The sequence below is a fragment of the Aquila chrysaetos genome, chromosome 3, assembly GCF_900496995.4.
Source record: "Aquila chrysaetos chrysaetos chromosome 3, bAquChr1.4, whole genome shotgun sequence".
In the NCBI taxonomy this organism is placed as follows: domain Eukaryota; kingdom Metazoa; phylum Chordata; class Aves; order Accipitriformes; family Accipitridae; genus Aquila; species Aquila chrysaetos.
The window spans coordinates 74,367,118-74,376,985 of NC_044006.1; positions in this window are offsets into that span (position 1 = coordinate 74,367,118).

Below are 9,868 nucleotides of genomic sequence, written 5' to 3' on the forward strand. Positions count from 1 at the left end.
TTCAGGACCTCAGATAGGTTTTAGGTCTCTTGTGCAGGATCTGAGTGGATCCATTTTTAAGTATGTATCGGATGTTTTATTCATCCCCTAAATTAATAAAGTTAAACTCCTTCCAGGGATGTTGTGACAGCTCAGAACAGCTACAAATCTCTGAAAGTGTTGTACTGCCCTGTCTCCTTTTGACTGCATCAGTTTCAGCTCTGTTTCAAAGAGGCAGGTGAATTGATCTAGGTATGCCAGATCTGAAAAAGGTCAGGCTGGGAAAAAGAATGGGAGGAGTCTCCCCTGCTTCTTGCAGAATGAGTGAATGCCATAGGGAAAAGAGCACATGATGACATTTGAAACCAGAATAATGTCTGCAAGGTTGGAAAGTTAGCTGGAGGGCTCTTATTAATAATGAATGTAATGATTTCCTGAAATAATGGTGGGCAGAGTTGGTAACGAGCACAGCTCAGTATAACAGAATTCACTCTGACAAAGTAAAGGCATTTAGTTTCTTCCCCTTCAGCAAGCTAGTACTTGCAATTACACTTGAGTGAGGAATCTAAGTAGGATGGAGGAGAAAATGGTGATATTTAAAGAAAGTTCCATTGTTTGAAATGGCTCCTAATAGTGAGTCTCTGGGGTGTAGTATAAACCTTGGGACTGGGGGGAGAAGAGGAAAATGAGGTGGAAGCATCATCACCCCTTTGGCATTAAATAGATTTTCTGGCTTTCTGTACCGTGGAACTCATGTGGACACAGTATTCTCATGGAATAACACAGGGCTTTTCCTTGTGACAGTATCCCCAGCTTAGTGTTTTGCACATCCTATTGCCAAGGCAATGCAATCAGCTCATCGCTTCCCTAGAGTCCCACAAACCTAAGGTAGCACCAAGCCCATATGGGCTGGGCGAATTGTTCTGGTGGCTGCAGGCACTGCCAGATGCTCCTCTTTCCCGAGCTGGCTGGGGGAGAGCAAAGCTGCCACATCAGGAGATGCCGGTCTGGGTGCCTTGCAGTCAGACTTCCAGGTGCCTTGCTCCAGCTGACAGGCAGGCTGTGAAGATCAACTGGCAGCCTGGACACCATTGGTCTGAGGGGATCCCGAAGTTCCCTGACAAAGCAGTTTCAGAGACAAATTTCCTGTTCAAACCAGCAGGCATGGAGCCTCCTCTCAGCCCAGGACCCTCTCCAAGGGAAAACAAAGGCAATACATCCCAGCAAGGTTTTAAGATCAGGTATCTCACCCTGGGGCAAGGAGATGGAGAAGATCCTATCACAGACCACAACTGTCATTAAATCATTGCTGTTACTAGTGCTGTTCTGTCTTTGTCCTGTGGAAGGGGCTGTAGACATCAGTGCCTGGCAGACATCTCATGCAAAAATCTAGGGGTATTGACTGCAGGACAACACTTTTTCCTTCACCTTTCTCTGGGTGAAAAAGTACCTACGTCAATGCACTCCCCGCTGGTCCATATCATATGTGATGGGAGGGTAGTTTGACCTGCCAGGAAGAGGCTTAAAAAGATAGTCAGACCAGTACCTACTGCAGAGAGATGATTACAAGGACAGGGCAAACATAGAGTGATACTTCCATCATCCAGAGATCTGTGACATGTACTTATTGATATAGCTATCTTTGTATTTCAAGTCTCAAGGTGTCTTCCTTCCATGGTTTCCTTGGTTATCCAGGAAATTATTCCTGTGCTTCACTGGAAGGATAAGCTACTCCTTTTTGCATGGATCACATGAAGGAGAAAGAGGAACTACTGATTACACAAATAACAATACAGATTCCAGTTGAGGAAATCCTTAGTTGCACTTACTTTGACCCATCCATACTTATCTAAGCACTGAGACCTCTATAAACCTGTGCCACGGTTGGAATTACTTCAGTGGGACTTTAAAATGTGGTTAAATGTATTATCAGGAAATGTTTCCCTTTACAAACAGGGCAGGGAGGAAAATATGTCATGAGAGCAACTACCTAATTTGGCTTCAGAAGTTCAAGCCATGCTGATACCCTCTAAGTAGATCTGACATTTTGGTGGATCCTCAGCACAACTTGATTATTTCCAAATAACTTTCAAGTTACTTCTGTGGAAGTAAATCTTGGATTTTCAAATAATAGACAGGAATGTCTTATTCAGCCTCTCTCTTTCACTCCTTTATCAGAAATATATTCTGCATTTTGCATTTAGATTGCAGTGTTAACCTGTATTTTACCACACTGATGCTGAAAGTGATCTGGCATTAGACAATCAAATGAAGATTGAGACCCGCACTTTCTGCATCCAACTTTAATCCACTGATTACGCTTAAATCCGACTCATCTTTTTTCTGTTGTAGACCTTTCTGCAGGATGTAGTTTTCAGTGCTGTTTCCTAAATTTTATGTTTGTTTTCCCACTTCACAGGCAATGTCTTCAAACAATGCTCATTCTCCAAGGCATGATTTTTTTATATCAGCAGTCTTAAAGAAAAATAAATAACAAAGCTTGAGGGCCAAACCTCCAATCCTTTTAACTTGAAATAATTTTCTAGTTTACTGTTAAGACCTCAATAGGAACAACTCATTACAATACTTTTGGGAACATACAGCATATAAGTGAGAGACTTACTGGTTTGCAAAGAGATTCATATAACTCTTATTCCTCTCCTCTTCTCATCTTTCCTTTCTCTTTGAATCTTTCTGATTCAATTAATCTGTCTAGATTTTTGTTTTCTGCAAGGTATGTAATTGGCTCAAATAACTTGTTCATCTCTAGCTTTCAATATCACCTTTCATGCTATAGTAACTTTCATTCTGAACTGAGGCTCAGACAGCCAATCAAGTCCTGCAGTTTAAATGGGTTACTATGGACAGGACTTCCCTCATGGACTGAGAAAAATAAATGTAGGTGTCTCCATATTTTAATGCTGAGCTCATATCATAGTCAGTGGAGATCTAGTGAACCCAATGAAACCTAAGAAGTAGTTTTCTGTCTAACAGAGATAGCTCTTTGGGGCTCACTGTCTATGCTCCACTGGCTGTATGGAGTAGATCTATAATGGGTGAGGCACCTAGCTCACATGGAGACATCTAAATACAGCGTGTCTTATTTGTACTGAATCCTGCACTGCATGTCAGCTGAACCGTGTTTTCACAGTTTGCATATTCCCAGCCCATCACAAGTCTCAGGGAAACAGAGAAGTTAAGATGCTTAGCCTCTGCTGTGGATTGAGTGTATGCACATGGCAGGTGACTGCAGCCAGAACATGGTAATTCAATTAGGTCTTCACTGATTTCCCTACATTTCAGTCTGTCATTTCTCAAAAGCTTCTTCATTGCCTTTGAAAGCTTCCTTGCTGAAGTGCAGTTTCACCAGATGAAGTTTTGAGAGGATCCTTCCCTTGAGCAGGCTGCTCTGAATTCTTTGAGGTTTCAATTATTTTAGTAGCTGAGTTGTCAGCAATTTCTGGCCCCAGAACTGCCAAGTCACTTTGGGATTTCCTAGTGGGGAGTTATCACATCACCACACTCAGCATGTCAGGAATTTCCTTGGAAAAACCTTTTGCCAATGCAATGTCTGTTTTATTTCTTGCCATCATCTGACAACGCTGCTCATTTAGCTTTTGTAGTGAAATATTTGAAAATCACTTCTTTTTTTCTTTTTCCCCAAGAATTGTTGCAAGCTCTCTGCGAGTTCACAGCACAGCAAACAAACAAACAAGCAAAATATGTTCATGATATTTCTTTACATAGTTGCCTGACACTGTCAGCTTTAGTGGAGGAACCTCTAAAATTTGACTCAGCAGTTGGCAGGTAAATGAATCAGAAGCAGTTTTACAAATATTTGTCTGTCAGCCACAGCAATAATACTCCAGTTTTACACTTTGTAGCCATGTGGATTTCAGTGAAGTAATACTGGGGGTACACATGGGAGAACCAGGCTTAGAGAGTGGAAGAAGGCATAAAATGGGGATTTTCTACATCCACTTGCCTAGAATTCAGCTGTCAACATAATTTATCTCTTTTCATCTCTAGCCTAATAGTGCTGTGTCATCCCTGAAGAAAAGCATCGCTCTTTTCCCAGGAATAACTGCCTTCTATTTTAGATTGTGCTTGCTGCATTTTTTCCTTTCTGGGTGCCTAAAGTTAGCCACTTGAAGCCATATTGGTCACGTAAGCATATGTATCCATGCAGAATAAATTAGAATTGGGAATCCCTGTGAGTTAGGACTCTCAGATTGGACACATATACCTTTCACATAAGGTATAAAACTTATCCTGAAGTTATTGAATATGACCATAGAGTTTGCTTTCACAAGATTTGCATTGGTATATAAATTGCTTGCAAAAATCTTACTGTCAAGAAGCTGATAGTCAAACAAATGACTTATCTTCTGTTAGGAAAGAGAAACAGGGGACTTGCACATAATGTTATTTTTCTTTTACTTCTTGCTCTTCAGTCACCTCAGTTTTGCTAGTTACTAGAGTCAGCAGCAGTACAATACTCCATTTGGTAAGCAATAGGTCTAGAAATTATGCTGATAAATAGAAATAAATGCAAGCAGACAGACTGCATACTAAGCAGAGTTTCCTGTTAATATTTCAGTCTCTGAGCAAGACATTCATAAAATGTCCAGTGTAGGACACTGAAATTTTAAAAAAGGACATAGGAAATGAGATATCGGTTCCTAGGAAATTTTCTGGCTTGAAAAACTGCCATTATAGGTAGGACTGGGCCAAATAAAAGTTGTTATTTATAATGTACCTACAGATGATCTGGTTTATCCACTCTCCATTTATAGTCAGTGGACATCTAATCAATACAGTCACAGAAGTCCAGCCTCAGTTCACAACACCCTAAACGCAATGTCTACAGTCAGTCTGTTGACTCACATCCCAGTTCTGACTGTTTCTTCCCTTGACTACGAAAGGAGCTGAGAGCAGTGAGTTCAGATGGGAACAGCTGCATTGTAGATAGCTGAAGTTAGATGAGATGAATCCCATCCAATCTTTCATGAGAGAATAAATTACACTGCAAATTTTATTACTTGCCATATACTTAGCTGTTCTTCCTTGCCACAGTTTTATGACAGTTTACAGTGACTGAAGATCTGGTCCAACATGCTTAAATCCTTACTGAGAAGCATCATCTTCAGACATGAGAGCATTTGATTTCTGACACCCATCTTGTTCACAGCAATTAATTAGTGCCACCTTTGGCAATACTTCCCTGTAATGAACATCTGTCTCCCAGAATCTGAATAAAAGCTGCATGCGTTGCCTTATTATATATGAGCTCTTACAGGCAGGAGAGCTGTAGGACCTTTTAGTCATTCATGTTAATTCGGTCCTAAGTATTGCAGCAATCAGCTACAGCAGTTTCAAACTTGATAGCTTGGGGTATGAAATTTTACAGAGTAATGCTTCATGCACTCAGTCAGTATCTAATTAAAATACATGCTGGCGGGCTTACTGTGGCTCAGCCAAGATTGCTTGTGCTCATTTCCTATAGCCCTTCTGACAATCAGTCGTAATCCCTTTCCACAGGAGTTCTTTGCATCAGATGTCTTTAGCTCCAACGGTCTTCATTTTCACTAAGAGTCATTTGGGGAGGTTCACAACTTATTTTATAAAGAAATAATAGCCTTACTTATGCTACCTTAGATTAGGATGGTTGAACTTTTTTCAGGCTAGATAACATATGTCAGTATTGAAACCACCCACCAGAAGGGTTAGATGAAGTTAGCAGTGGATCCTCCATAGTCCTCCAAAGGATAAAGCTGTGTACATTATCAATAAAAAAGATTTGGCTTTTGGGGTCCACATACTTCGTTACTAGCTCTACCCTGATGTTTCCATGGACAGTGCAGAAAAGGTGACAAAGTGGGTGGATGCAGCCTGTAGATTACCAAGGGAAACATCTCATAAAAATGCAAAGGCATTCCTGTAAAATTCTACCACTTTATTCATCTCAGCAGAGATGAAGCTATCCAAGCACTTCCAGAAATGTCCTTCCAGCTCTTTAAGGGAAAGATTTTTATGCTGGTTGCTCACCGCTTTGTATTTCTTAACTATCTTTTCATCCATCTAGTCTCCTAACTCTCTAATCCAGCCAGTATTGAGCTGCTGTCTCAACTGAAAACTATCCTTTGCACAGCAGTGTTTTTTTTCTAGACAATTTGTAGGGAAAAACTGAGCCATCCAAGCCCTAGCTTCCTCTAGCGTGTCTGGGCTCTGCAGATCTCAAGCTGAAAAGCTGTGGAACATAAGCAAATGGTGATCACTCCCTCCACAACCACTTTTTACCTTCCCTGATCCTCCTACCTGTCCTCTGTAAAGTTACCAGTGGGCTCAGATTTGGGTCCTTGGGCTTTCAGCATCACATCCCAGACCTCCATCACAGGAGCTAAAAGGACTGCCATGTCGGTAAGTAATAACAAAAAGCAGTTGTTTCACCAGATGCCTGAAACTAGGGTTACAAACACAATTGGAAAATGTGTTGTCTACAAGAAAAAGGGCATAGCATTCAATGATTATGAGCAAATGATACATCAGAGCACAAGACCACCCTGGTTGGTATTGGAAATCATTCAGCAGGACTTGTTGCTTGCCCAGAGACCCATCCATTTCCCTTTGCACTGCCTCTACTTTCACCTTTTCCAGAACTGTCATTCTCTACCACAGAGACCATACTGTAAGAAAGACAATGATCTTCTCAAAGTGGAGTACTGAGTTGTAACATGTTCCTATCAATTACGTTCTCCAGCCCTTTTTTGAAAAAAAAAAAAAAAAAAAAAGAAGAAACCAAACAAACCTTGAAGAACATAATGTACCACACTATCTGGCAATGGAAGGGGAACCCTGGCCTTGTTTATTCTAAGAGGAGAATTAAATGTATTCAGGTTTTCATCTTCCCACCGTGAAGTGTGAGGGTAAAAAGCCAGCTCTACTGCCAAAACCTTCGTAAAAGGAAGGGTTTCATTTAAAGTCATGCTGAAGTATCTGTGAAAGTAGCTAATTCTACTATTAAGATATGAAAGAATGAGTTATGATAGCAGAAAAGGGATGCATCATTTCATGCTTATTTATCAGAGAATTGGTAATAACGAATTTCTTTTTGCTCAGAAATTGAGTTCCCTGGGTATTGGCTGTTTGTCAATAAATGCTGCATTACACACTGAGGTATGAAAAGGAAAGGAAAAGATTATTGTCAGGGCTAATGCAATTTACACTCTAATGAAAACAGAGGGAGAGAGATTGAGCTAAAGGCACCTGCAGTTGAAATGCTTAAGGGTGTGTAATTTCTGTCTTGTTTTTTTCTTTTTTAGGTGGAAAGCAAGCAATACACTCTTTTTCCGGTTAAGCTGATGAGAGCAATTGACTGAATCTAGAGCTTCTTCTCAGAAAAAATAAGTTCTAGTCTGTGAAAGACTGAAATTTTATGTATAAAATAGTTCAACTTCTCTTTGACTGCAGGGACAGATACAGAAGGTGTTTGACAGACTTAACAAAGGCTTTATTCATTCTCATTTGAAATCTTTGAAACAGCTGGGTGAAGCATGTAAGGACTGAGAGAATAATATTCCCCAAGTACCTGTGACTGCCAATAATACTGGCCGAATGACAGGCAGACCTCACAGACCTTTCTTTCAATCCACATGAAAAAATGCAGGATGCTGGTGATACATACAAATACAAACATGTCCTGAAAACAGTGGTTCCTGCATACCATCCTGTGAATCAGTGACAGGTATGACGATAAAATGCAGCTAGACTGCAAAATCACATCATCCTTGTAAGGCTTGAATTAAAATTTAGATATGAGTGCATGTGCTCCACAAGTTTTGCAGTGACCTACTGAACACCAAAATATTTCATAAAAATTAAAAATCTAGAAATTTCCCTATATGGAGGCAGAAAGCAAGCAGCAGTAATGAATGAAACCAACATTGTCTTGTACCATGCTAGCACATCTCTTCTGATCCAAATTGGAAAGAACTCCAATGTATTCTACATTATTTAAGAAAAAGGGATTGAAGGAGTTCCTGTCAGTGCCGCAGGGAACTAATCTATTTAAAAACTAAGCTTGGGGATTTTCTTTACCTCACTGGACCAGTCCCTGAGCCTGACTTTGAAGTCAGCCCTTCTTTGAGCAGCAGTTAGTCTAGACATCTCCAGAGATTTCTTCCAACCCACACTTTTCTATGATTCTGTATTTCATTGCCATTTATTTTACATGTAGAAGCAACATTTTTCCTTTGGGAAAAATCTTTGTAGAACTCCTGAGGGGGCTTAGTTTAGTTATCAGTAGATTGTGGTCATTGTCAGGTTATGGTTTACCTATGTGATTTACACTAGGAGCCAGATGTTGTATAGGCGTGCTTCACATCCTGCTACCTCAAATACCTGGACTTGCTTTCTACATACTTCCCTGCCAAGGGTGTTACCAACCAAATGGAGTCAGGAGAAAGCTGAGTGAGTCAACAGTATGATCTGGCTCATGAGTAAAATTGTGGAGAAGATAAACAAAGCTCACAGGACCACAGAGTGAAACACAGACAAAAATAGCTTTACTAAAAGAAAGGAAAAGGCATTTATGGCACAGGGAGTTTCCCACAGCTGAGCGACTCTCCACAGAGCACTGCCTGCTTTAGAGGATTTATACCCTTTTCTGGCAAGAGGACCATACTTGCCATCTAAATAATTTCTGCAGCAGAGGGAAACAAAAACCAACTGATCCCTTGACCCCTCTATCCAGAGGAATCACGTTCCTCTACTTTAAGGAGCAATCAGGATTAAAACAAAGACAGCAGGCTTTAGTCTAGTGAGCCCAGTGGGGAAGCCCTTTACAGAATAAGACTCTAGGTTACAGAAGTAAAGTTTAAAAACAAGAAAAGGCAACTGTAATATGCCTGACATCTGCCTCTTGTTAATCTGCCACTGAGGTGGCGAGTGCAGCAGATGAGCCATCTCAGCAGTACCTCTCCCCTGTGGTGCTGTCTTCAAGAAGGGCTCATTTTTGACAGCATGTCTCCTCAGTGATATTCAAGGGGACTCAGAGCAAGATTTGGGAATGCCCATTTCTCCTTCCTCTGTTCAGTAAAGGAGACTCACCATGCTAAGCCTATGATGGGTGATTGTCAGAATGCAAACGGCAGATTGTCTCAAATTTGCCAAGCATTAGGATATAATACTCTGCATTCTCACACTATGCCAGTCTTTCTGTGTAGGAAGCCCATTGATTTTCAGCCTCCTCTAGCCTTTCTCTTTCCATACTGCAAGACTTATACCATGAGGCTTTCCAGGCTGTGTAGTTCCCACAATATTCAGAAACTAACCAAGTATTAGATATTTTGATTCTTGGATTCAGGAAAAAACCCCAAAACATAAAATGGAGGAAAGACTGCCCTGGTCTACTGGCTAGCATAAGGGCATGAGAGCCAGGAATTCAAATCTCATAGGTTTCACTGCTGACACGTTGTGTTTTAAATCAAGTCATCTCTTCTTTGCTTTCCCTACCTGTAAAGTTGGAAAGACCCAGAACGTTTTTGTGGTTACCATAAAATGCAGCATCAGTATGCAAAACATGGAGCACGTTGTGTTTATATCAACAAGAAATATTTTTGTGCTTGGATGGCAGGCAGAAACCTCCCCTCCACTGCATGGCGGGTGCACTGATTACTGAGCTTATTGGAAGTGAACTAAAGGCAACTCTTTATGTGTCTCAACTACGTAATAATTTAATGCTGAAAGCACAGGATGCTGGCTCCTAACTTCATCTGACCTGTGGATAGCACTATGAAACAAGAAGAGCCATAGGGACAGCTTCTTGCTTTTCTCTTTCTTTCAGCCTCAGTTTTGAATTTGCCATTTCCTGTATTCTTATCGCCAATAT